Below are 25,490 nucleotides of genomic sequence, written 5' to 3'. Positions count from 1 at the left end.
AAAAAGTATTTCAAATTCAACATATATGTAGTAAGTATTAATTTGTTATTTAATTGATCATTGTTTTTAGAATTCTCAAAAGTCAGTTTCATCAGAGGAAGTAAGAACTTTAAGCATGTTGTATACTTTCTCCATTTCAAGAAATGCTGCCAAAGAATGAAAATTGGAGTAGATATTTAAAACCCAAACTCTTACCTGGAAATTCTAAAATATTAATATGTTCAAAGTTGAATATATTCAAAATTATAATCAAAATATTTAAAAAAGCAATAAAAATTTGCTGAAATACTATTATCAACAAATTTTATTTGATGGAACTGTCTTTTACTTTCATTATGCTTCCAGAAACTAAATGTCATATAGAAATACAAAGGGAAAAATGTATCTCACTATTCTATCAAGTTAATAGCTATTTTAAATTTCAATATCTTCAAACAATTATCACTAACCAAATGACATATTTACATGTTTTAGTTTGATGTATAAATCACTGAATTATTTTTATTTACTAGAACCAGTGGATAAAGCAAAGTTTCCACCTTAAATTGTCTTTGTAATAGAATAGGATACAATGTAAATAATCTCTATATATTTAGCAGCAATTTCTTTAAAGCAAGATTCCATAGTAAGGCAAAAATAGGACCAACTGTGTATAGCAAACATAACAAAAACTTTCTGAAGCCAATTTCTTTCCTTTGAAAATGACTATGAAACTGAAACTAATTATGTAGAAAAGGAACAGGAATTAAATGAAAAAAATAGGATGTCTTAATTCAAACATTATGAAAATATGGATGTGTTTTAAAGACTAATCAGGATACAGGACACTTACCCACAAATTTATCAGATATAAGATACACTCATAGAATTATAAATCCCAGTGACTACAGAAAATTAGCAGTTTTTAATAAAATGATCTACTTGAAGTAACAGTAACCATATATAAAGTAATGCGTTTTAACACACTAATAACCTAGATCACAAATATAGTCCATGTAGTAACAAAACAGTTGACAGGTATAATAGAAAACATGGCAATATACATGGGTAGATTAATTTATATTATAAAATTAATAGTTTGAGCTCTTTCTGACCCTGCATAATTAACAACACTATCAACAAAACCCTGGTAATGCCAACAAACTCCAACATAACACTATGTTTCTTAATGTAGATTAATAACTCAAAAATTCTTAAACAAGTAGGGTGAAGTTTTATACATTTATACATTTGGTAATATGGTTTTTCAGGAGCTAACTTCTAGAAATCTACTAAGATAAGAAAGAAAAGTAATATGTCATAATGTCGTATTGTACTAGTGGTGTTTCTGGGAAAAGAACAAATCTGGAACTTACGCTGTTGAAACACACACACACATACACACACAAAAAAAAAACGAAGAAAAAGAGAGGACCTATTTTTGACAGTTAAACTTAAAACTATATGCTACATTACTAGTTAATATGTAATTTTAAAAAAATTCATAGCAATTTTAAGCATTTTACTCACCTTAAGCTGTATAACATACAAATAAGAAGATAATAGTTACAAACAGAGCTGGCCTTTATATGCATAGACAGCAACTGTTTCTTTGGTATGGGCTTTCCCAAAATATCTCCCACTCCAGGCTCTCCCCAATGCCTAAAATTCCTTTGCAGTTGGTGACAGTCAGAAGTACAAGTAGACCTACAACATTTGTTGTGAATATTTTAGTGTATATTATTGTTTGAATATTTTTTATTCATTTCATATAATAAAAGCTGGATCGCTGGATCACTTTTGAAGAACATGACACAACTAAAATATGATGGAACAAGAAAGAGAGAAGACAGGACTGAAGTCTAAGAATACATAGGCTAAAAAAGAAAGCAAAAATACCCCAAAAGAACCAAAAAGAATATAAAGGTTTGATATAGAGGTAGAAGGATCTTGAGTTAAAGACCAGTATAGGTTGCATAGTCAGATACTTGGGGGAAGGAATATTACATAATAGTTAGGCCTGGAAGACAGGATAAAACCAGGTCTAATGCTGAGTGAAAGGAAAAGTGCAGCAGAAAAAAAAAAAAAACCCAAAAAACCAAAAAGAGACAAGGATGCTTAATGAGACTTTTGTAAAAGGACTCTTTCACCATTAAGAATTTCTTCTACAACTAGCCATATATATGTACATAAGAACTATTTTAACTCCTTCCTAAATTTAATGAACATTTTAAAATTTTAATCAGTGCATGATTAGTTTAGAAAATCTGCAAAATACTATAAAGTATTAAAATCATCTCTAAGTTCTTCACCATGTAGTCTACTATGAGCATATAAAGGAGGGATGATGTTCAGGTTTTATATGTATGTAAAAGTATAAAATGTGTAACAAAATTTAGTTATTATATAATCCCATATTGTAATTGTTATATAAAATCTTGGTTTTTAAAGCCACACAACAAACACTTGTGTTCTCTCAATTTCAATTATTGTTTTAATTTTAAACTTTTTTCTAGAGAAAATGAAAAATCAGCTGAAGTTCTTTTCTGAAAAGTATATACCAAACCTTGAATACGAACCTATTGTTACTTTCAATGAAAGAGTTTGAAAGCTTCGCACAATTTCTCTTATTGAAAACATTTTAAAATTAAACTAATGTACTAAAACTGGAAAGGGTCAAATGCTGGATTTCAGCTTAATATTGCAAAAAATATTGCACATCATAGTACTAAAAGTATGTTGAGTGAAATACTGTTTGACTCTCAATACTGTACCTTCAAGTGCCTTTCAGGAATTCTGGTCCCTTTCCACCTATGAGGCAAATTAGGCCTTTGGCTTAATTTCATTCAGCTGGCCTTCAGAATTTGTTTAAAAAGACGTAGTATGTATTTCCTGTCACATCCTTCAAAGATATGATATAAACATTCATTTGACAGAGATCTCCAGTGATGAAGATTTGAAAGGTATTTGTCCCTCAGTGGCATAGAAAAAGGAGTAGTCCCTTTGACTGTAACTTTAGCAGACAGGTAAGAAATGAAGAACTGGTATCTAAATTCTGTGGTGAGGAAGAAATAAGAGGCTAATGGAACATGTGGGGATATCCTAGCCATCCAGTATATGGCATAGGTTGGATTGGAAATACCAGTTTAGGGATAAAAGGTCCTTAAGGAATCAAGCTAGACATGAAGGATGAGGTTCCAGGTAGAACAATGGATGGACAATAAATAGATATTGGCAACAAACCTGCTTTGCTGTCCTAGAAACTTTGTATTACTTATGAGGAGCACAAGTCTAAAGCAGGGTTTAATTTTTACTCAGAACCTACTAGGCTCTACACACAGTAGTTCATTTCCTTCTTCACAACATCAATGCTATTTATCCCTCACACAAAAGAGAGCATTGGTAAATATGATGGATTTAAAAAACAGCCAGAGGGCAAGGGGTGTATATCAGTGGTAGAGTGTATGCTTAGCAGGATGGAGGCACTAGTTTCAATCTCAAGCAAGGGAGGAGGGCAGATAGGGTCAGGAAGTATTAGCATAAGAATATCTAAGTAGTAAAACCAAGATTCAAAGAGAAGTCTATTCTAAAAAAATAACAGGCCTACTTTACCAACTGGATAAATTTCAGAATTCAGTCTAATATTTTGGAGCATATTATACTTTTAAGAAAATAACTACCAGTGTTTAAAATTTTGATGCATTTTTATAAACCATGTAGAGTTTCACTGTTTCTTATGTGAAAACAAACAGGTTTGGGATCAATTAATCGCTAGACTAATCCATGTTTTCTTTTCAAAAATAACAAAATACAGTATTTTTAATCTCAATGTGATTTTGCTTGTAAAACATATATGACTTTAAAGTTTGAGATGTTTTACTTTCAAGAAGAATGTTTTATGAGGCATGAATTGGTACCTAAAACATTTTACAGCATGTGTTTTCTATTAGTGTAGAGTTAATTGTAAGGGTAACAGATTATATATCTTAAAAAGAGGATGTGTCCACTTCTCCCTTTTTTTTTTTTTTTGACAGTCTTTGGGCTTGAACTCAGGGCCTGAGCACTGTCTCTGGCTTCCTTCTTTAGTCAAAGCTAGCACTGTACCACTTAAGCCACAAAGCCACTTCAGGCTTTTTCTGTTTATGTGGTGCTGAGGAATCAAACCCAGGGCTTCATGTGTGCTAGGCAAGCACTGTACTACTAAGCCACATTCCCAGCCTAGTGTCCATTTCTTTAGGTTTTATAATATAGCACTTACATAATTTTCTCGTTTAAAAATATATTTAGACAGTGAAAAAGACATGTAGAATAATATCATCAAGCTACACATAATAATGAAAATATTGCCTAACAAAAGCCATACTACTACTTTCTTACAAGCCACCAAGAAGCATAAGTGGGAATTGTGGATGCCTGAAATGAAATCTTAAGAGTTAACACTCACTATGAATAAGTCCATTAAAAACAAGAATTACCTGAGTTAACTTAGAAATAATCACGTGTTGGCCCTTATACAAATTCACTCCAAGGAACCAGCTAACATGCTGAACACCTGTAATAACGGTTAGACAACTCCCTTCATTAAGCACCTTGCCCATATGCCTAGCAACTGAGGCACAAGAGGGTAATACAAACGAAAAAGTCCAAAAGATGCAATGCCCGTCACACTCACACACACACACTAAATCCAGTTTAAACGTTCACTCGCAATGCCTCAACGGCTTTTTTAAATTTTTTTGGTAGAGGATGAATCATTTACTTAAAAAAAAAAAAAGAAAAAGCTTAAGCCCTTAGAAAATCAAGCTCCATCTACCTTTGAGGTCATATACCCATATAGAGTATTAAGAGAATCATCTTTTATTCAACATTTAATCGGGAACTTTGGAAGTGGAAGAAATCTTCAGGTAAGCACTTGGACTTGTCTCCCGCATTCAGGTAGCTGAGGTACAATTCCAAGGGACACAGACCTTCCCTTAGGGAAAGCCTGTAGGTTCCGTTTGGGTTTAAAGGCCTACAGTATTCCCGGAGGTATGCTTATTGCTATTCAAGTGTTACAGTGTTGTTTCTTTTTAATTTACGAGGGAAAACAACAACAACAACAAAGAACGATACCATTTTCCTCGTCACAGGAACCGAGGCCTGGGAGACCTGCCACCTTCACTGACGCTAAATTATGGAAAGCAGCCAAGAATCGGGGGGTCTGGGTGAGGCGTCCTGGCGGGTTCTATGGAAACAAGAGACGCGGGCAGCCTAGAGCCGACGGGACTGTGGACGCGGCCGCGGGGCCGCGCCGGTGGGGCGGTGGGGGGAGGGGGGGAAGGGCAGAGCGCGGGCGGGGGGGGGGGGGGAGCGAGGACCCCGGGGAGCACGGGCCCCGGGGCAGCGAGGACCAGGACCCAGGGGCACGCACCGCGGCCACTCGCAACGCCCCAGGCGGAGCCCGGCATAGTCCAGAGCCATAGCTCCGCGCAGGGCGCGCCGAGCCGGGAGCGCGGGAACGAACCGCAACCCTCGGGGCCCCAACCCGGGCCCGCCGCCCCCCAGCTGGGGACGGTGCAAACTTCTGAGGAACGTCCGGAAGGCGAGGGGGATTCGTGGAGGGGTGAGAAATATCTCCCGAGTCCGGACAGACTACGTCTTCCAAGCTGAGGCCCTTTACCTTCCCGGCTGCACCTGTCCGGGCTGCTTCTCTCGGAGTGGCGGCCGTAGAAGCGGCGACTGGGGGTGGCGACGGCCGCTGCAGCACAGGCTTCCTCACTAATCCGGGCTCCAGGAGATAATTTCCCGCCGCGCGCGCCCTGGTCAGTTCCGGAAGAGATCGAACCACTTCCGGGTGGTTGTCAGTGACGCTGTCTCACCGTCGCCAAGGTGGTCAGAGCTGATGTTCGGGCTTGACTGGCCAGCGTGGAAGGCTCCTGCTGGGTCCACGTCGGAAGTCAAATACTAGTAAGTGATTCCCGCCCCCCCTTTTTTTTTCTTTTTGTGGATTGTCTCCTAGCCCTGGTGTAGTTCGGGCCAGTAGGTGCTAATCGCAGCTCCTCGACCAGACCGGGAAGCGAGCGGGAAAGGACTGAACTGGAAGTCCTCATCCATCCCGGGGGCGCTTTGCCCCCCTTGTGACTGGAGGAGGCCCTGGGATTCGGTTTTGCCGTCTTCCCCACTCGAACCATCAGCTTGCGTGAACTTGCAGTTCGCGCTTTGGTCTCCACACAGTAATTGCGCTTGGTTCATCCTGTCCACCAATGTACCTGTATCGTCCTTGCAATCTCTCACTAGTGACAGGGTTTGGTCACCCTCCGTTCTTGAAATCCGCACACACACACACACACACACACACACACTCACACTCATACACTCATACTCCCCCCACCCCATTTCCGGTGTAGTTGAAGTAGTCTTGGGGTGCGATGCCTAGGAGTCAGGCCTCTGGTGGGAGACCACACCCTTGAAAATACGGGTCAAACGGAGTATCTAAGGTCTTTCCTGAATTAGAATTACTGTAATTTCATCTGTCACTGCATTTTTAATTGGGTGAAGAGAATGGGCGCCCTTCACCTGGCTTTTTATGAACTAATGAGGCTAATAAGTAACAAGCTTATACTTCCATACACGGCCCTAGACTCATGTTTTATCTTCTGAAAAACCAGTGATCAGAATCAGGTCTACTTTCACAAAGTAATGGTCCTGCTTTCCTCCAGGCTTTTCTAATAATGAAGGATTTAGGAGAGTTTGGTTGGAGATTTGAGGTAGCCAGAAGAGTTACAAAGAGAAATTGCTTCTGATGAATGACGTGAGGAAAGGTATTTGCTTATTCAAAGACTTGGAACATGATGTAGTGAACTTGGCAACTTATTCTTTCTTGAGTAAAACTGTTTCCCAGGTAAGTAGTTTTCACTCATCACCTTATGTTTTAGTAAACATCTTTTTCACTTATGGAAAGCAGCTGGTTGATTTTTTTTTTGAAACAGCTCTTTATACAAACAGTTCTAAGGATTAATCTACCATAATAAAAATGTGATGTGTTAAAGCTTAGTCAAGTGCTTTTAAGAGCAAAGAAAATGTATTTAAGACATCTTTTTAAATAAAATTTCTCCATTGAAACATTGCCATGTTATCAAATCATATGGTATTCGTTTCCTCTATTTCTTAAGTTGAAAAGCTATAAATTTATTTTAGAGAGAATGTTATTTCCATATACTAACTAGTTTTGAGGCAGTTGTTTTTTTCAAAACATTGCTCTTGATTTGTAATTTTCCCATTCTAGTGAATAAGCCAACCACTACCACAGTCTCTACTGTATATTTGACAATTTGTATTATTTTATTTAATGCTTACTTTAAAAAGAAAATTTTTATCCCTTTATACTTTTATACTGAAATTCATCCATTCTGATTTCTCATACATTATACACTTAAGTGGCATAACTAATATTTGAACCTCGTACTATGCTTTGTACTTCGTCTTATAGACACAACAGAATCGGTTTTTTTTGCTCAGATAAAAATGGATAAATAGTACATCATATTTAGAAGTCAATGTGTAGTAAAACATGAGGAAAAGGGAATTAAGGAATATGTTGATAGGCATAGGTAATTTCATATGTTCATAGGCATATGTTCATAGTCAATTATAACATGTCTTTTCTTCATTGACCATTTTAATAATATTAACTCAAATACCTGTACTATGTGTACCTGAGCTTAAATACTGATGTGTATTTGATTACTTTGCATTAACTTACCTATAGGAAGCATATTTGTTTCTGCATATCACATGGGAAGATCTCAGAAATGTTACTTTGTATCAAATTTCATTACAGTACTGTTTTAGGAGGTGGTAGAAACTTTAGGAGAGGGAGTCTAGCTTGAAAAAGTAAGTTACTAGGGTTGTATCTTTAAAGATTATACTTGATCTCCATCTCCCTTTCCCATGCTCTGCATCAAATTAAGAAACTCCTCTATCATATATTCCTGTTACCAAAGTGCTCTATCCAAAGTCATGAGATCAAGCACCTATGGACTGAACCCTGAAATGCAAGCCAAAATAAATCATTTCTCCTTTAAGATGTTCTTAGGTATTTGCCACAGCTAATACACTCAGCATCTAGCACTGAAATTGGTAGGGGAATCTCAAGTAACAAACATCTGTGGGATGAATGATCACTTTCAAAAATGATATTTATCCATCAAGAAGCATTTGTACATGTGTTGCTTAAAAAGGACTTACCATATAAATAAAAGTTTACTTATTGTTACTCACCTTGGCCTTGCAATCAACGATTGTTGGTGAAACGAAGCAAGTTTCCTGTAAAGAATGGACTGACTGCAGTGTAACTGTGAATCCTCTTTACTTCTCCTTGCAGAGAAGAAAATTTAAGCAAAGTTAAATTTGCCTATTTTCTTAGTTTACACATGGTCATTAATTGCTTGTCAAACTTGTGGTTTGAACCAGTATGCATCTGACTAGACTAATTTGTTGATTTACTTTTTGTGGTAGTGGTGCTGAGGTTTGAACTCAGTACCTTCTACTTGTTAGCCAGACATTCTACCACTTGAACCACATCCCCATCCCTTTTTTGCTTTAGTTTATTTTTCATATAGGCTGATATTTTTATATAAGGCTTACTGTCTAGGTCCATCTTCAGTCCATGATGCTCCTATCTATGTCTCTTACATAGCTAGTATTTCAGGTGCCCAAGCTGGCTTCTAACTGTATTACTCCTGATCTCTGCCTCCCAAGTAGCTAAAGTGTATAGGCACTGACACCACCATGTCTAGCCTCAGACAGCCATAATCTTAACCCAATTTCTATATTCCTTGCAATTCAACTACTAAGTCTAGTAGGATAGATAAAGTTGTATACACAAATAGTTATTACCTAAGGGTCAATTTACAAATCATTCAATACAAAACATAATGGAATGCAGAGAACAGATATTGTGCTTCCAGAAGGGCAGGTGAGGAAAAGTTTGAAGATGGTATTAGTAGATATGGACCTAAAAGGATCCTGAGGATTTGAGCAATGGGACAAAGGAAAGTGTGTTTCATTCAGAGATACAGGTATCAGAAAAGAGAATAGTGACTAAGTCACTCTGGGTATGTAGGATAGTGAAGACTAATAATAAAGCAAGATAAAAGGCTGAGTTCCTGACAAATTGTAGATAAGAATGTTGGCATGTTACAGATGCTATAGGCTAGCTGGGAACCTGTGGCTAGATGTTAGGCTATTCACATTAAACAGTGATTATTGTATTTAATCAGGATGGGTGGAGGATGGAATTGGCACTTGTCTTTTTGTTGTAGTAAAATACCGATTTGTTACAGAAATATTAGAGTTTAAGAATCTGTTTTAACGAAACATATTAAAAATTGCCCAGAAGCCTTGTGCCAGTGGCTCACACCTTTAATCCTAGCTACTCATGAGGCTGAGATCTGAGGATCATGGTTCAAAGCCAGCCCAAGCAGTAAAATCAATGAGACTCTCATCTCCACTTAATCACCAGAAATTTGGAAGTGGCACTGTGCCTCAAGTGGTAGAGTGCTAGCCTTGAGTTAAAGAGCTCAGGGACAGCAACCAGGCCCAGAGTTCAAGCCCCATGATCTACAGAAAAAAATAGTTGTCCAGAATCCCACCGAGAAATTTCTATTTTTTCCTATATATTCTTAGATTTGTGTATTTTTAAATAAAAAATGTTTTAATTCTCTACATTTTATCTAGTGATTTGCTTTTTTTCCATTTGCTATGCCATAAAATTTTTCCATATCAATAAATTTTCTTCTATAAAATGTCTTTTGGGTCCTGAATACTATTCAGTTTTATGATCACTTTTATACAAAAAAGAACGATGTAATATTAATGAAGCTAGAAGGGACAATTGCCACTTCGATTAATTAGGCAATGCTAGTTGATGTAAACCACTGAATTCAGGTGGATTCTGGATGGGTCTGTGCTCAGACATTTAGACATTTAAATAATTATGATCTTGAAGAGGTTACTTAAGTGCTCTGAGCCACAATTTATCTGTAAAATGGCAATGTCATCTTTATGTAGCTACTAGATTAAACGTGACAATGTATAGAATGTTCAGACAAACTAAAAGCTATAATGGGAACTATCTTCTTTTGGTAGTGTGTTCACTTTGTGTTTGCTAGGTTCTCTAGCTTGAACCTCACCTCCAGCTCTTTTTTACTGGTGTTGTCATTGTGTATGTGTGTGTCAGTCCTGGGCCTTGGACTCAGGGCCTGGGCACTGTCCCTGGCTTCTTTTTGCTCAAGGCTAGCACTCTGCCACTTGAGCCACAGTGTCACTTCTGGCTGTTTTCTATATATGTGGTGCTGGGGAATTGAACCCGGGGTGTCATGTATGAGAGGCAAGCACTGTACCACTAGGCCATATTCCCAGCCCCACTAGATCTTATAGAATCTAAATTAGGGCTCTTTTACATCATGCTTCCCAGAAAAAAGCTTCTTGTTTGCTGTTCATATGGCTCCCAAAATGGTTGATGTGATCTTACTTTTCTATCACTCATTATTGGTTTGCTGAATTTTATTGAAAGAAGCATTTCCGTGACTCTGGCCATTATGTACAAGAGAGATTGAGTAGATGATGCTGTTTCTAGCATTCAGCCCCATACTACCCCACATGAGTTTCTGGCTTATTTCTTACTGAGGACATATAATTCAACAGTTTAAGTGTGGAATGTGCCAAATTTAAATGCAGAGTGATAGGAGTCGTTTTTGAGAGGCAGTATACTGATGAGATCTTAATGTTTTATAGTTCAAGTGAATATTACAGCATACTTCATTGTGTCCTGACAATTCTTTACCCATCTTGCTTTTTTAAAAAATAAGGAAACCTCAGCTCACCAAATATTTTCACTATTAAGCTGTCAATTTTGTGTGTTTACCAGTGATGTACACATATATGTGTTTGTAATGTGTGTATATACACATATGTTTTTGTAATATGTGTATATACGCATATACATGCATGTGTGTACATACATATATATTAATTTTTTGGATATTTCTACTGCCCTTAGAAATATCCAGTCTGGGCTTTGTTATTCAGATTTTTGTCTGGTAAAGAATTAAGAGTGGGCTGTTTGTACAGGAGGCTCTTTTAGGGTCTGTTTCTATGATACCTTCTGTCCCTGGCTGCCTTGATCATTATCTTTCTGAGCCTGTCACATTTATTTCCCTCAACAGTTTTCAAGGCTTCATTTCAGAACTCTTTTATAATATTAAGAACTACTGAGGAAATCAAAGTTTTTATTTATATAATTTTATCTACTTATTGAATTACAAATATAAATTAAGTATTTAAAATATTTTTCAGTAATAAAATACTACAGGTTAATATAAGGAGCATTTTAAAGGTGGTTTTATTTTTTCTGAAAAGTAAAAATTTGGATAATAGTGGCATTGTTTTTACATTGCAAATTTCTTTAAAGTCTGGCATAATACAAGAAGGATGAATTTCAGGTCTTGTTTTTTCAGGAAGTAACAAAGTACGAGCTTACTTTTCCATGTAGCTGAAAAAGAAAGATGTGCTTGAATGGCCATTATACATCTCTGCGTTCCTCTTTGATCTTATACTGAAATGTAAGCGTCTATGATACAACATCAATTTATCTTTTCTATTCTGTTATTTTTAAATCCTTTGATGTATGTTATACTCTGGATGACACTTGTGGATGTGTTTGTGCACATGTGTGAGTCCTGAGGCTTGATCTCAGTGTCTTGTGTTCTTACTTGACTTTGTTGTGGCCTTACTTCTTGAGCCACACCTCCATTTTCAGCTTTTTACTCTTTAATTGGAAATTAGAATATCACAGAGTTTCTGCCTGGCTAGATATCATCTCCATGAGTAGCTAGGATTACAGGCATAAGCTACCAGTACCAGCCTTGCAAAGAATCTTTTACAAACACATGTTGCCATGACATAATACACTAGTCTTTTGGAAGATGGTAGTGTATTCAATAAGTATTCTGTTCTTCCAGATCAAAAATTGCATTTGACTACCTTATATGTATATGCAAAATTATATATTAAATGCATATATTTCATACATGTTTGAAAAATTGGACTTCAAAGCAATGAAAATTTTCCTGTTTCAGAAGATGCCAAAAAAACAAAAAAGAATCAATAGAGTAAGAGGAAATAATTTCCAATTGTAAATCCTATATATTGGGAACTAGTACAACTCAATAGTAAAAACACAATTGTGTGAATAATGACTAAGGATTTGAATAAATATTTCTCTAAAGAAGATCTACAAAGGACCAACATGTCATTTATCATTAGAGAAATGATAATAAACATTAACATGTTAGGGAAGGCTCTAGGTACAATCCAAAGTACCACAAAAAGGAAAATAGACCACATAAGCTTTTAGCAGTTTTTTTGTATAAGGGTTGTATCCAATGTACAAATTAATTTCGGAAGTTTTGCTATTCTACAACTCACTAGAATGACAAAAGGTAACCATAAAGTGTTGGCAAGGATCTGGAAGAATTCTATACAACTTGCCTTGTCAGTGGGCATATTTCTTTTATTTTACTTTGGACTTTATGAGTATTTTTATTTCCTCTAGCCTGAAAGCACTTCAAGACAAGGATTGGATCTCTTTTCTGCTGCAGTATGTAGTTAGTATTACTAACACAGCTTGAATGTACCTCAGTTGGGCATTTGTCACTCTGGGATCATTCATCATTCACTTGCTTGCCTCTCCCAACTACTCTATTCACTTTATTAAGAGTGTTTTCTTGGAAGTGGCTCTGTGACTCAAAGTGGTAGAGCACTAGGCTTGAGCAAAAATGGTTAGGGACAGCGTCCAGGCTCTGAGTTCAAGCCTCACGAGTGACAGAATAAAATATGTCTTCTTTACTTTAGAATCTTAGTTCATAAGCTTGTGGCTGTCACAGAGGAGGTATAAAGATGAGATGATTTTGAGATTCTTTCTGAAGCCAACCCCCATTTCTAGGTTTGTGGCCTCCTGCCTCAGTTTTGTAGATAACAATAGAGTTCTTTCCATGTTGTTTGACTCACAATTCCCCTTCTACTTCTTTTACTTTTGAGGATCTTTATAATTTCATTGCATCTACTTGGATAATCCAGAATAATTTTACTACACTAAAGGAAATTGTTTAGCAAGCTTAATTCCACTTAACATCTTCACAAGTTCTAGGAACCTGAATGTAGCTAACTTCTAGAAACTTGATTCTGCTAGCACAGCACTCTTTTTATTTTCATTACATATTTATAATAAAAACAATTCTACATCCAAGGAAGTTACTAATTTTGTTAACCCAAACTTTCTCCACTATACATTTTCTCAAAATTAACCAAATAGGCTATCACTTCGTGGAAACCAGCAGACTGCTTCTTCTCTAAGATAAAATTTGAGTTTTTAAAGCAAATGTTTGAAATCTAAAAAATGTGTGTAGTATCAGGAGTACAGTTGATATATACTTCAAGATTTTCCCGATGAGCTTCTAGATAAATAAATAGGATTTTCTATACTAATTACATATATATATAATTTACGTGTTTTGAATATATTTTAGTATGTTTAATTTGCAATAAATGTGTTGGAGTCCAGCTTCATTCTTTTGTATTTTCATATGTGGGTTTCTCTTTTTATTTTACTTTATTGCTTTTTGAATTTTGTAACATTTTCTATGTACAAAACCTTTGGGTCTATAGAGAGAGATAGTTTTACTTTCCTAACTCTCTGAACGTTTTTCCTCCCTTCTTTAAAGCCTTAACTAAAACTTCAAGTACAGTGTTGTATACAAGTGGCAAGAAGCAAAAGTGGAGCAGGGGGGAGTCTTGTTTAGATCTTAGGGGCAAAGTTTTCAGTCTTTGACCATTAAGTATGTTTGCTAGGGGTTTTTATATATGTTCATCAGTTTAAAGTTGTTCTTTCTGTTTGTTTGTTTGTTTTGTTCTTGAACTCAGGGTCTAGGTGCTCTCCCTGAGGTTTTTGCTCAAGGCTAGTGCTGTACCACTTTAAGCCACATCTCCATTTTGACTTTCTGGTGGTTAATTGGAGATAAGAGTCTCACGGATTTTATTGCTCAGGGTGTCTTTGAACAGCCAGATTTCAGCCTCCTGAGTATCCAGGATTACAGGCATGATAGACTGGTGCTTGGGCCAACTCAAATTTTAGTAGCACATATCAAGTGTGCAAATGTGTCTTTTTTTTTGGTGCTATTTCTATGATATACACAAATGTACTTTATTTAAACTGAAGCCTTCTATTACTTTTTAATCCCCATTCTTCCTCTCTTAGGCTATTTTAATGAATATTTTTCTACATGGGTATAAAGTATAAAGTATACATATTTACACCAACCTCTCCTTTCACTTATTCCCATTCCCACACAGTCTTTTTTTTAAATTTTTATTATAAAACTGATGTACAGAGAGGTTACAGTTTCATATGTTAGGCATTGGATACATTTCTTGTACTGTTTGTTACCTTGTCCCTCATACCCCCCTCCCCCCTCCCCCTGTCCCCCCCTGAGGTGTTCAGTTCACTTACACCAAACAGTTTTGCAAGTATTACTTTTGTTGTTGTTTCTCGTATTTTACCCTTTGTCTCTCAATTTTGGTATTCCCTTTGAATTTCCTAATTCTAATACCAGTACACACTGTTTCCCATACACTCAGATAAGATTACAGAGATAGTGTAGATACAATCACAAGAAGGTGATACACGAACATCATCAATAGTAGAAACTACAGATACACATGGGATGTTGAAAGTAGTTACAACTCTGATATAACAATCATTTTCATAAAATGGAGTTCATTTCACTTAGCATCATCTTATGTGATCATAAGGGTATAGCTATTGGGCTCTTGTGATCCTCTGTTGTGACTTGCCTAAACCTGTGCTAATTATTCCCAATAAGGGAGACCATAGAGTCCATGTTTCTTTGGGTCTGTCTCACTTCACTTAGTATAATTTTTTCCAAGTCCTTCCATTTCCTTACAAATGGGGCAATGTCGTTCTTTCTGATAGAGGCATAAAATTCCATTGTGTGTATGTACCACATTTTCCTGATCCATTCGTCTACAGAGGGGCATTTGGGTTGGTTCCAGATTCTCGCTATGACAAATTGCGCTGCAATGAACATTGTTGTGCTGGTGGCTTTACTTTGATTTTGTTTGTAGTTTTTTGGATAAATACCCAAAAGTGGGGTTGTTGGGTCGTAGGGGAGTTCTACATTTAGCCTTCTGAGGAATCTCCATACTGCTTGCCAGAGTGGCTGAACCAGTTCACATTCCCACCAACAATGAAGTAGGGTTCCCTTTTGGCCACATCCCCTCCAACAACTGTTATTGTTAGTTTTCTTGATATATGACATTCTTACTGCCACACAGTCTTTATTTTAAACTTATTTCATTCATTTATTCTCAGCTCTAGATTCCGCATATGAGAATGTAAAATATTTCTTTTCTGTCTAGATTAATTCATTTAGATAATCATCTCCAATTCCATCCATTTGCTTATAAGGGATAGAATTTCATTCTTCTTTATGGCAAAATAATTTTCCCCATTGCCCATAGTGAAGATAAGCCACATTTTGTTTATTCAGTGGTTGTTGGACAGATTGACTGGTGCCATTGCTTGGCTAATAAGAATAGCACTGCAATAAACGTATTATGACTTACAAAAGTGTAGTATAACAGGATCATATATTAGTTACTTTTTTAATGTCTTGAGGAACCTTCGTACTGATTTCCATAGTAGCTACACCAATTTACATTCTCACGAACAGTGTATAAAAATTCCTTTTCCCTGCATCCTTACATTTTTTTTCCCTTCTTGGGTGCCATTCTGACAGATGTGAACTGGAATTTTAGTGTCATTTTGACATTCATTTCAATAATAGCTAAAAATTTGAACATTTCTTTATGTGTTTGCCTTTCTTTCTCCTCTTATGGAAACTGTCTAATTAGCTTGTTTTTTAAGTGAACTGTTAATTTGATATTTAATTTTAAAGCTCTTCAATATATTCTTACCAGATTGGGGGTGTTAACTTGATTTAGATAATTGTTTCCTTTATTGTGCGGAGACTTCAATACAGTCCTAAGTGTCAATGTTTGTTCTTATTTTCTGAGCAATTAGGATGTTATTCAGAAAGACATTTCCTATGTCAATATGTTCAAGGGTTTTACTGGTTTTTCTCTAGCAGTTTTAACACTATCTGATCTTGCATTAAGATTTTTGATAAATTTTGAAAAATCTTTTATATAGGAAGAGACAGGGAATTATTTTTCAGTGAATACGTGTGAATAATCTAGTTTATTCAACATCATTTGTTGAAAAAGCTGTCCTAGCTTGAACATATATGTTTTTGAAATGTTACAAAAAATTAGATGGATATAGCCATGTAGACTTATTTCTATTTTATTCCATTGGTTTAGTTGTTTTTTTGTTTGTTTTGGAGTTTTAGCAAATACGATACTGTTTTGCTATTCTGTCTCTGTCAGATTTTGTGTTAGCTCCAACATTACTCCTTTGCTCAGGGTTGCTTTTTTCATTTGGGGTCTTTTATGACTTTATATGAATTTCAGGACTCGGTTTTCTCTTTCTGAAAAATAATATTGGAATTTTTACGGAGGCCACAATGAGTTCATCCTCTTCTTTCAGTAGTATATACAATATTAATTGTGCTGATACCTGAACAAGGGACATCCTCCTATGTTCTCTTGTCATCTTCTTTGTATAGATTCTTTATAGTTTTCATTATGGATATCTTACATTTCCTTTGTTCAGGTTATTCTTAGGTATTTAATTTTTTTCTTAAAATTTCTATTGTGAGTGGAATGATTTATCCTGATTTTTTCCTCAGCCTGTTTATTATTGGCATGAAAAACTAGTGATATTTGTGTGCTGAGAGTGTTTATCCTAACTAACCATTTTCTGGTAGAGTCTTTAGGAATATCTTACCTGCCAATAAGGATAATTTGATTTTTCCTTTTGTATTTATATCTCTTTAGTTTCTGCTACTTTATTGCTCTGGCTAAGAATTCAAGTGCAATATTGATTAACAGTGGAGAGAAGAGACAGTCTTTTATCATTCCTGACTTTAGAGGAAATCATTTCAGTTTTTCCCCATTTACTATGATATTAGCTGTAAGCTTTATTATGTGGAGATTCAGTTCTTCCATTTCTAGTTATTATTTTGAAGATTTTGCCATGAAGGAATGTTGAACTTTATTAAAGGTTTTTTTATTCATCTTTTAAATAACCATGTGATTTTGCCCTTTTTCTGTTTATAACTGTGATAGATAGATAGATAGATAGATAGATAGATAGATAGATAGATAGATAATTTGCATATGTTGAACTATCCTGTTTTTCTGGAAGTAAGCCAACTTCATCATATGTATGATCTTATTAGTTGTTGAGTTCACTTTCCAAGTTTATTTAGAATTTTTGCATGTGTGTTCATCAATGAAATTGTTCTATAATTTCTTTTCTTCATACCCTTCCCAGTTTTGGTATGAAGTAATATGTACTTATACATTAAATTTATAATATTCTTTACATTTGTATTACATGGAATAATTTGAGGAACATTTCAGTTCTTATGTAAAGGTTTGCTAAAATTTATCATGGAATCCATCTGGTCCTGTGCCTTTCTTTGTTGGGAGATTCTTCAGTACCACTCCAATTCCATTGCTTTTTACAGGTCTGTTTCAGTGGTTTATGTCCTCTTGGTTCAATTTTGGCACATTACATGCATCTAGAAATTTACTCATCTCTTCTAGATTTATTTTTTATTAGCATATAAAAAGTTAAGCTAGGGCTGGGATGTAGCTCAGTAGCAAAGCGCTTGCCTAGCAAGTACAACATCTTGGGTTTGATCCCCAGTACCAAAAAAGGAAAGACAAAAAAAATACAGTTAAAAAAAGTTAAAATATACACTAATGTGCTAAATTTCATGAGTATCTATTGTGATATCCTGTTTCTTATGTTTAGTTTTATTAATTTAGGTCTTCTTCCTCTTTCTTTGGATTGTCTAAGGCCTTGATTTTTATTTTTTATTTTTAAAGTAGTACAAAGAGGTTTATAATTCCTTCAGTTAGGTTATGAGTACAATGCATTTTTTGTGTGTGTGTCCGAGACTAGGACTTGAACTCACTGACACTTTAACTCTTTGACAGATGCCTGACCACCTGAGCCATGCATCTAACCCTGTACAGTGAATTTTGATCAGTATTTTTAAATTTTTTAAATAAACAATGTTTTGTCACATTGATTTTTTTAATATAGTCCTTTTAGTCTCCATTAATTTCTGCCATGGTCCTTTATGATTTTGTTCTGTCTACTAATTTGGGTACTTGCTTATTACTTTTTCGTCTCTTAAGAATTTCAAGTGTGGTGGGGTTGGGGATATAGCCTAGTGGCAAGAGTGCCTGCCTCGGATACACGAGGCCCTAGGTTCCATTCCCCAGCACCAGATATACAGAAAACGGCCAGAAGCGGCGCTGTGGCTCAAGTGGCAGAGTGCTAGCCTTGAGCAAAAAGAAGCCAGGGACAGTGCTCAGGCCCTGAGTCCAAGGCCCAGGACTGGCCAAAAAAAAAAAAAAAAAGAATTTCAAGTGTGGGGCTGGGGATATGGCCTAGTGGCAAGAGTGCTTGCCTCGTATACATGAGGCCCTGGGTTCAATTCACCAGCACCACATATATAGAAAATGGTCAAAAGTGGCCCTGTGACTCAAGTGGCAGAGTGCTAGCCTTGAGCAAAAAAGAAGCCAGGGACAGTGCTCAGGCCCCGAGTCGAAGTCCCAGGACTGGCCAAAAAAAAAAAAAAGAATTTGAAATGTATCTCTATTTGTGATCTCTCCAATTTTTTTTTAATGTAGACACTTGTGGCTATGTGTACTACAATACAACAATTCCTGCTAAAAGTTAGCAGTTTTCAAATTTTTAAAAATCTTAAATTTTATATTTTCCTGTGGTCATTTCCTATACTGAGTATGTCAATTTGCCTAACTTACAGTTTCTTTGAAGGAAGAATATTTTGTGGATTATACTCAACCATTGTCAGAGTCCTACTTCTGGTCTTTTTTCATGCATACAATTATTTCTTGTCTTGACTCCTTCTAACTTGATGGAAAAAAATGTACATATTCTTTTAATTGATTTATTCTGTTTTCTTTGAAGTACATTTTTGTTTTAGCAAGGTCTAAAGTGTGATTCTTTTTCCCCCTTCAACTGTTTAGTGGGTCTTAGGTTTTGTATTCATATTAGGAAAGGAAAACAAAAATGCTCTATAGAAATTCTATTTAGATGCCACTGATTTTACTGGCACAGTTTGCTTTGGAGTGAATAGATAGGAAATCATTAATATGCTTGAAGTCCACTAAAGGCCAGAACAAGGAAGAATTTTCCCTTGGGCACCAATCCCCACAGTGCCTTTCCTAGTATTCTAGGTAGTTAATTCTCTTCTTTAATCACGGAACTTTATTTACTTATTTTATCCATTTTCAGATATTTAACTGTAGATAGGAAATATAGCTATTACTTATAAAAAGGTGGAGAGGAGAGATTATGTTTCTTGGCCAAACCTTTACTTGATTGTATTTTTTCCACATACCTGTCAAGGATATCAGGTCATTCCATTAATTTCAACCCTCTCTATTTATTCAATTTTTAGATCAATGTTTTATTATATGAATTATATGTTTATTATCTTTAAGTGGTTACACAAAGGAGTTACCATTCAACAAAGCAGTTTGTGAATACATTGCCTCTTGATGGATGGCATTATTCTCATCCTCCCCTACCCTATCCCTTCCTTCAGTTTTTTAAATTTCATAGTCTATGTAATGAATTTTATGACTGCATTCTTTCCCCTTGCTCTCTTCATTCATCTAGCACCCCTCTGCTTGACTCCACCTTCTTCATGGTTTTCCCATGCTTATTTTGTTAGAATGCAAGTTCGCCCTTCTAAAAAATGTACACCTTCTGAATTCTCCCCTGAACCTACCATGTTTTGCTTTGTATATGTACCTATACTTGCATATCAAGTGAATTCTTTTTCATGTGTTTTACCTTTTAAAACTGATTCTTGTGAGTTTCTCTTCCTTCCCTCATTATACCCTTTTTAGTAACTAAGGGGATTATATTATATCCGTAGTAACTAAGGGAATCTCTAGCAAGAATGACGATGTTCAGCTTACCGGCTGAATAAGGCCTGTACATGATGAGACATACCTGTATGTTTCTCACCAGCTGCCCTTGAATCTCTGCTTCTATTGAAAATTTTGTTATAGGTTATGTTATAAATACCTTATTGGTCCATGGCAGAAAAAAGATTTCATACTGTGGACAAAAGGAAACATATCCTGTTTTACCTTTCTTCATGCTATTGTTTGAATATGGTTTGTTCCCCCTGAAGGTCTTTTTGAGACATGGATAAGAGTACAGCATTTTAGCAGTATTGTCAATTATGTTGAATATCTTCAATGGAGAAAAGGATACTTTTAAAGAATACACATAAATAATATTGAAGTTGTGGCATGAATTCCAAATGACAGAATCTATAAATCTATTTTCAACAAGATTTCCCAGAACAGGGGAAAAAAGACGGTCTTAATAAACAATCTAGGGAATTGTCAACTAGACAGAAAAATAATCAGATTGAATAGCATTGCTTGTTTCACAAGGTACAGCCATGCCTTATCTATGAAATACATTTCTTTAGACGTGACCAATTTTTAGTGAAAACAAAATATTTTTGTAGGTGCCATACTTTCTGGAGTTTTCCTAGGTGCGTATACTTTCTGGAGTTTTTTTTAGGTGCTCCATCTTCAGCAAGTCTTCATTCCAATATGTCTTGTTCATGGCTCAAGTCTGTGTGTTATAACTTAATGACTAAACCTTAATTGCCATTGTAGACAACTAATGTTGAGAATATCTTCTTCTCCCATCAATGTGACAGTGATAAAGCTTTGTCAAATCATTTTTTAGGAATGTTTTGTAGGTATTGGCAAAAACCTGCTGAAGATACTGAAGAGGTGATATTTAATAAGAACTCATTAAGAATTTTTTTACCTGTTTAAGATTAGAGGACTAAAATTAAGTAAGAAATTGTTTTTCTTCATATTTTGAATAATTTGCACTCTGCCTACTCAGCTTCCTTCAAGGCTTCTTTAATTCTATTCTTTTGGCCTCTGAGAGAATACAGTTAGGATTTTCCTTTAGGAAAGTCTGTGTGCCAGCCAGCTGTCAGCTTTATGATATACCTGATCTCCCATGTCAGGGGAAGCACAATTCAATTTTCAACCAAGTTTTCTGCATGACAGTGCAGCAGGGCTGCCAGCATCTCTCTCTTAGTGTTGCTTTCTTTGAAATTCCCCATTCTACGCAAACAGTATACATTTTTTAAAAAAATCCTTTGTGCAAGATGAAACTACCATTAACTGAATTTTCTTGTCGTTAGTAAAAAATCAATGAATTGAATGAAATAATTCGTATTTCGGTTGCCCTTTTTCATTTCTAGAATATAAAATACCACTGCTTATTTAGCTTGTGACTTGTCTAAACATGTTGAAAGCATTGACTCTAAGGCATAACACTCAGGCTCTGAAAGGGAACTGTGACAAGTTCAGTCAAACGGGAAAAGAGGAATAATTTATAAAAGGCACTACAGATAATGATGCCAGCCAGTTATTTTAAAAATGCATCCATCTCACCTTTTAATGAATTAGATTTGTCAACACCAAATGTTTTATGCACTACTTCTAATAAAAGTGGCATACTTGGAATGCAGTGCTTTGAGGTTGGCTCCTTCAAAGCTTTAGAGTATCTTCAATTCAAAGATATTTTTAAATAATAGATATTAAAAATATATTTAAATAATATTAAGGTTGTGACACAAACACCAAATGACAAAATTCAGGAGTTTCAAAGCAATGGTTGACATGCCTTCACTATTTCACATAGTAATGGCTTTTTAAATTAGGTGAGTAATAGACTGACTTGGGGATTTTGTGTCAGTTTAACTTTAAATTCTCTTGTTGTTTTGGTTTGTGTCACAACCTTAATGTCAACTTCTCAAATAGGTTCCTACATTTCCTTTGGTTTGGGTCATTAAAAAATGCATATGATAAATCTAAGAGGCATAAATAGGTCACATTGAAGGAAATTTTTACTTCCCCGGTGTCTAAACAGCTAATACCTGCCTTAGAAGTAGGAAAACTTAACTCAGCCATTTCCAGTAAATTTTCCTTTTCAGGTATTTGATTAAAAAAATGTAAACCCAAATAATATGTAATGTTGATAGAATTCTGTTCACAGAATGTTCATTTATTCTTATTCCTAATGATTTAATCATAGTGGTTATAGCCTTTAAAATAACTAAGAATCACAGGTCCCACAACCTTTTATTCTGAAAGCTCAATGTTATTTTTTTGACAAAACTTTACTTGATATAAGTTGAGTACAGAGAAATCCTGCCTTCCAAATATAATCCTTCAGATAAAACATTTAATGCAAATATTTTGAGTAAAATCTTATTTTTTAAAGTAACTTGTTTTGGAAAGTAAAACCAGATATGAGTGTGAACTAAAAAGAAATTCTAGTACCACACCAGTTATTAAGGAAATTGCCAGGCCAAATTGCAGGAAAAGAAAGGAGAGTAAGGGAAAAAAACAATGAACTACCCAAATTCCTCCCCTTTTTTGATTCTTTTCGATCATTGTCTTTGGGCAAGTTTGTATTGCCTGTGTTGAGTCTAGATTTAATTTATAAAAATAAATGTAATATAATTTGGTTCCACAAACTTTATAATAATCTTTTAGCAAAATAAAAGATAACACGATAAGCAAATTACTTGTTGATCTTTTCTTTCAGACTCTTGAAGATATCCATCAACCGGAAACAATTCATAGCTCTCATTTCCTCATCCATTAAATTGCTGTCTTACCTTTTCTGGTAATGCCTAGGAGAACATTAGTCTTTATTTTCCAATATGGCCATTACTTTACAGTCACTATTAAATTTGATTACATTTATTACAATTTTCATTTAAGAAGGCACTGTATAATTTTATCTTTATTTCTGATCCTAACTTTTTCTGCTTATTGGTTCATTCATATAACATCACTCTTAAATCACCACAATTCTGAAGGTAATATTCTTTGTAAACCACAGTCCTTATCAGCAGGAGGTGATTGTGTCGCATTGTGTAGTGGCATGGTACTATGAAAATGTGTAGTATTTGCTTAAAATCTCCAAGCTCACTTAAACTGTAGTTCTGCTCTTACTTGAACGTATTTTTAAAAATCATTATTATAGTTCATGCCAACCCTGCTTGTAATATCTATTTCAAAAAAATTAAAAGCAAAAATAGCTGTTCCTGAATTCAGAAGAAGTTCTTCAAATAAAGGAATGGAAACAGTGTGTATCTACAGTATAAAAAAGTATCCTGGCATTGAAACAAAACATACTTTTAAAATCTCTTAGCCCAAGTCATCTTCATGCAAATTTATGTAGCACAGTTTCAGATTTATGTATTTAATAAAGCTAGATAGTGGATCTAACATGTACTTAATATCTTCAATGTACAGTGATGTTCTGATGATTGCTTGGGAAAGAATAATGATATTTTATTTAGTGTTCCTGATAAATCAATCAATTCTACAAATGGCTTGCTAATAAGATACAATACATGTGTTTAGTATTTCTCAATAATACCAAGAAATTACATTTTTTTTCTTATACCAAGAACATCCTACTTGAGAATTCACTTATGTAGTACTAATAAGAATTGTATAGTTATCCTCCTGATTTACAGCTGTGGTAGAACTAATAAGCAATTGAACTGGTATTCACACACAAGCAGTTTTTTGCCAGGGTTCAAGCTCTGAACTTGTACTACTGAAAATATAATCCCAAGCCATCTGTTTCACCAGCACATGGGAACTTGTGGAAATGCATAAACTCAAACCTACTGAAAACCTGCAATTATAACAAGCCAGTATACTAAAATTTGAGGAACACAGTTCAAAACTACTATGTTGTCCTTAAACATAAAAATAAATATCTTTTAAAATAAATTCTTATTTTTATGTGGTACTTTAAAGTAATTGGGGGATCTTCATCATATTTCAAATGTAATATCATAAGATCGAATGGCTAAATATAAGTAGACATGAGATAGACCCAAAGTCTTGAAAGCAATTGTATAAGAGCAGAATAAACAATCCTAAAACATAAACAGCAAGCCTTTCTTACTACAGAGACATATAAGCGTTTCAGCTTCTAAGACCTTAAAATCACAGTTGTAGAATACTGACTTTGATTATATAGACTACAAATGTGCTACCTGTTTTTGAATTTCATCTCTGATTTCTACTTGTGGGATCTCAGAAAACTTATATTATGGTACTTCAGCTTTTCCCTCTGGAAAACAACATACTTTACATGCTATAAGGACTAGTGAGTGCATGCTTACAAAGATTCAGTTAACTCTTCTAGGATAAGTGAACAAATATTGACCACTGATGTTATTAGCTATGTTTCCCATCTTTGAATAGAGTAATTCACACTTTACACTTCTTAGTTTTCTCTTAGTTGACCAATATGTTTATGTTAACAGAACTCACCCATACGATATGTTTCCTATCAGAGTCCAAATCACAAGCTTCAGCTTTTGTATGTTCTGAAAATGTTTTCCTGTGGCACTTTCTGCTTGTGAATTCTGCTAAATGTCACTTGACTGTGATAATTGCCCAGTTAAGTCCAGTGAATCAGTTCAAAATGTAAGTGAAATATACTGTACAATACACTGTAGTTTTTAATATATGCACTTCTTAACTGAATAAAGTCCCTTGGACAATCTTTTAATTTAACTAATACATAAAAAATAAGATAAAGAATGTTTGTTTAGAGACAAGATACAACAGAAGCTGGCTTGTTTCATTTGGGTGATCACAACTGAAATAACCATGGTAGTCAAACAAATAATGATTGACATGCAAATACTCAGCAACTTTTCAAACACACATCTAATACATAAAGTGAGATCGCATGTTCTTTGAAAGTAACTGTTTGAAAACTTATTTGTGGAAGGCATCAGAATAAAAAGGTTTGGCTAGGAGAAAGCCCTAAGAGATTTCCAAGTTGTCACTTGGTTACCCACATCTACATAGTTTCATTTACTATACCTAGCATGCTAGGCATTCAATTTTTTAAATTATTTTTTATTGTCAAGACAATGTACAGATGGGTTACGGCATTCAAATTTTTAACGAGTCGATTTCAGTTTCAATTTGTTTTATTGAGTTCATTTCTATAGTACTTTTTTTCTAGCTTCTAATTCTTTCTGTGCATTCTTCTGGAATTTTGTGTGTGCACATGCTGGTTCTATGGCTTGAATTCAGGGCCTTTTGCTCTTACTTGGATGTTTTGCTCAAGACTGGAGCTTTTCCACTTGAGCCACACCTCCCCTTCCCGGTTTTCACTGGTTAATTAGAAAAAA

At 35.2% G+C, this 25,490-nt stretch overlaps 2 protein-coding genes across 2 annotated transcripts in view; one reads left to right on the top strand and one right to left on the bottom strand.

Moving 5' to 3' along the window:
* Slf1 (SMC5-SMC6 complex localization factor 1) overlaps window positions 1-5,788 on the bottom strand; it is a 57,249-nt gene extending 51,461 nt beyond the window's left edge. The window contains exon 1 of the mRNA XM_048331265.1: window positions 5,639-5,788. The gene's annotated coding sequence lies outside the window, so the exon portion shown is untranslated. The remainder of the gene's footprint in view (window positions 1-5,638) is intronic.
* A 98-nt stretch (window positions 5,789-5,886) lies between these two features.
* Window positions 5,887-25,490, top strand: part of Kiaa0825 (KIAA0825 ortholog) — a 393,831-nt gene continuing 374,227 nt past the window's right edge. The window contains exon 1 of the mRNA XM_048331257.1: window positions 5,887-5,925. The gene's annotated coding sequence lies outside the window, so the exon portion shown is untranslated. The remainder of the gene's footprint in view (window positions 5,926-25,490) is intronic.

Source organism: Perognathus longimembris, chromosome 22 (genome assembly GCF_023159225.1).
Source record: "Perognathus longimembris pacificus isolate PPM17 chromosome 22, ASM2315922v1, whole genome shotgun sequence".
Lineage (NCBI taxonomy): Eukaryota > Metazoa > Chordata > Mammalia > Rodentia > Heteromyidae > Perognathus > Perognathus longimembris.
The sequence above is the reverse complement of the archived record's forward strand: the minus strand, read 5'-3'. Positions and strand labels throughout refer to the sequence as shown.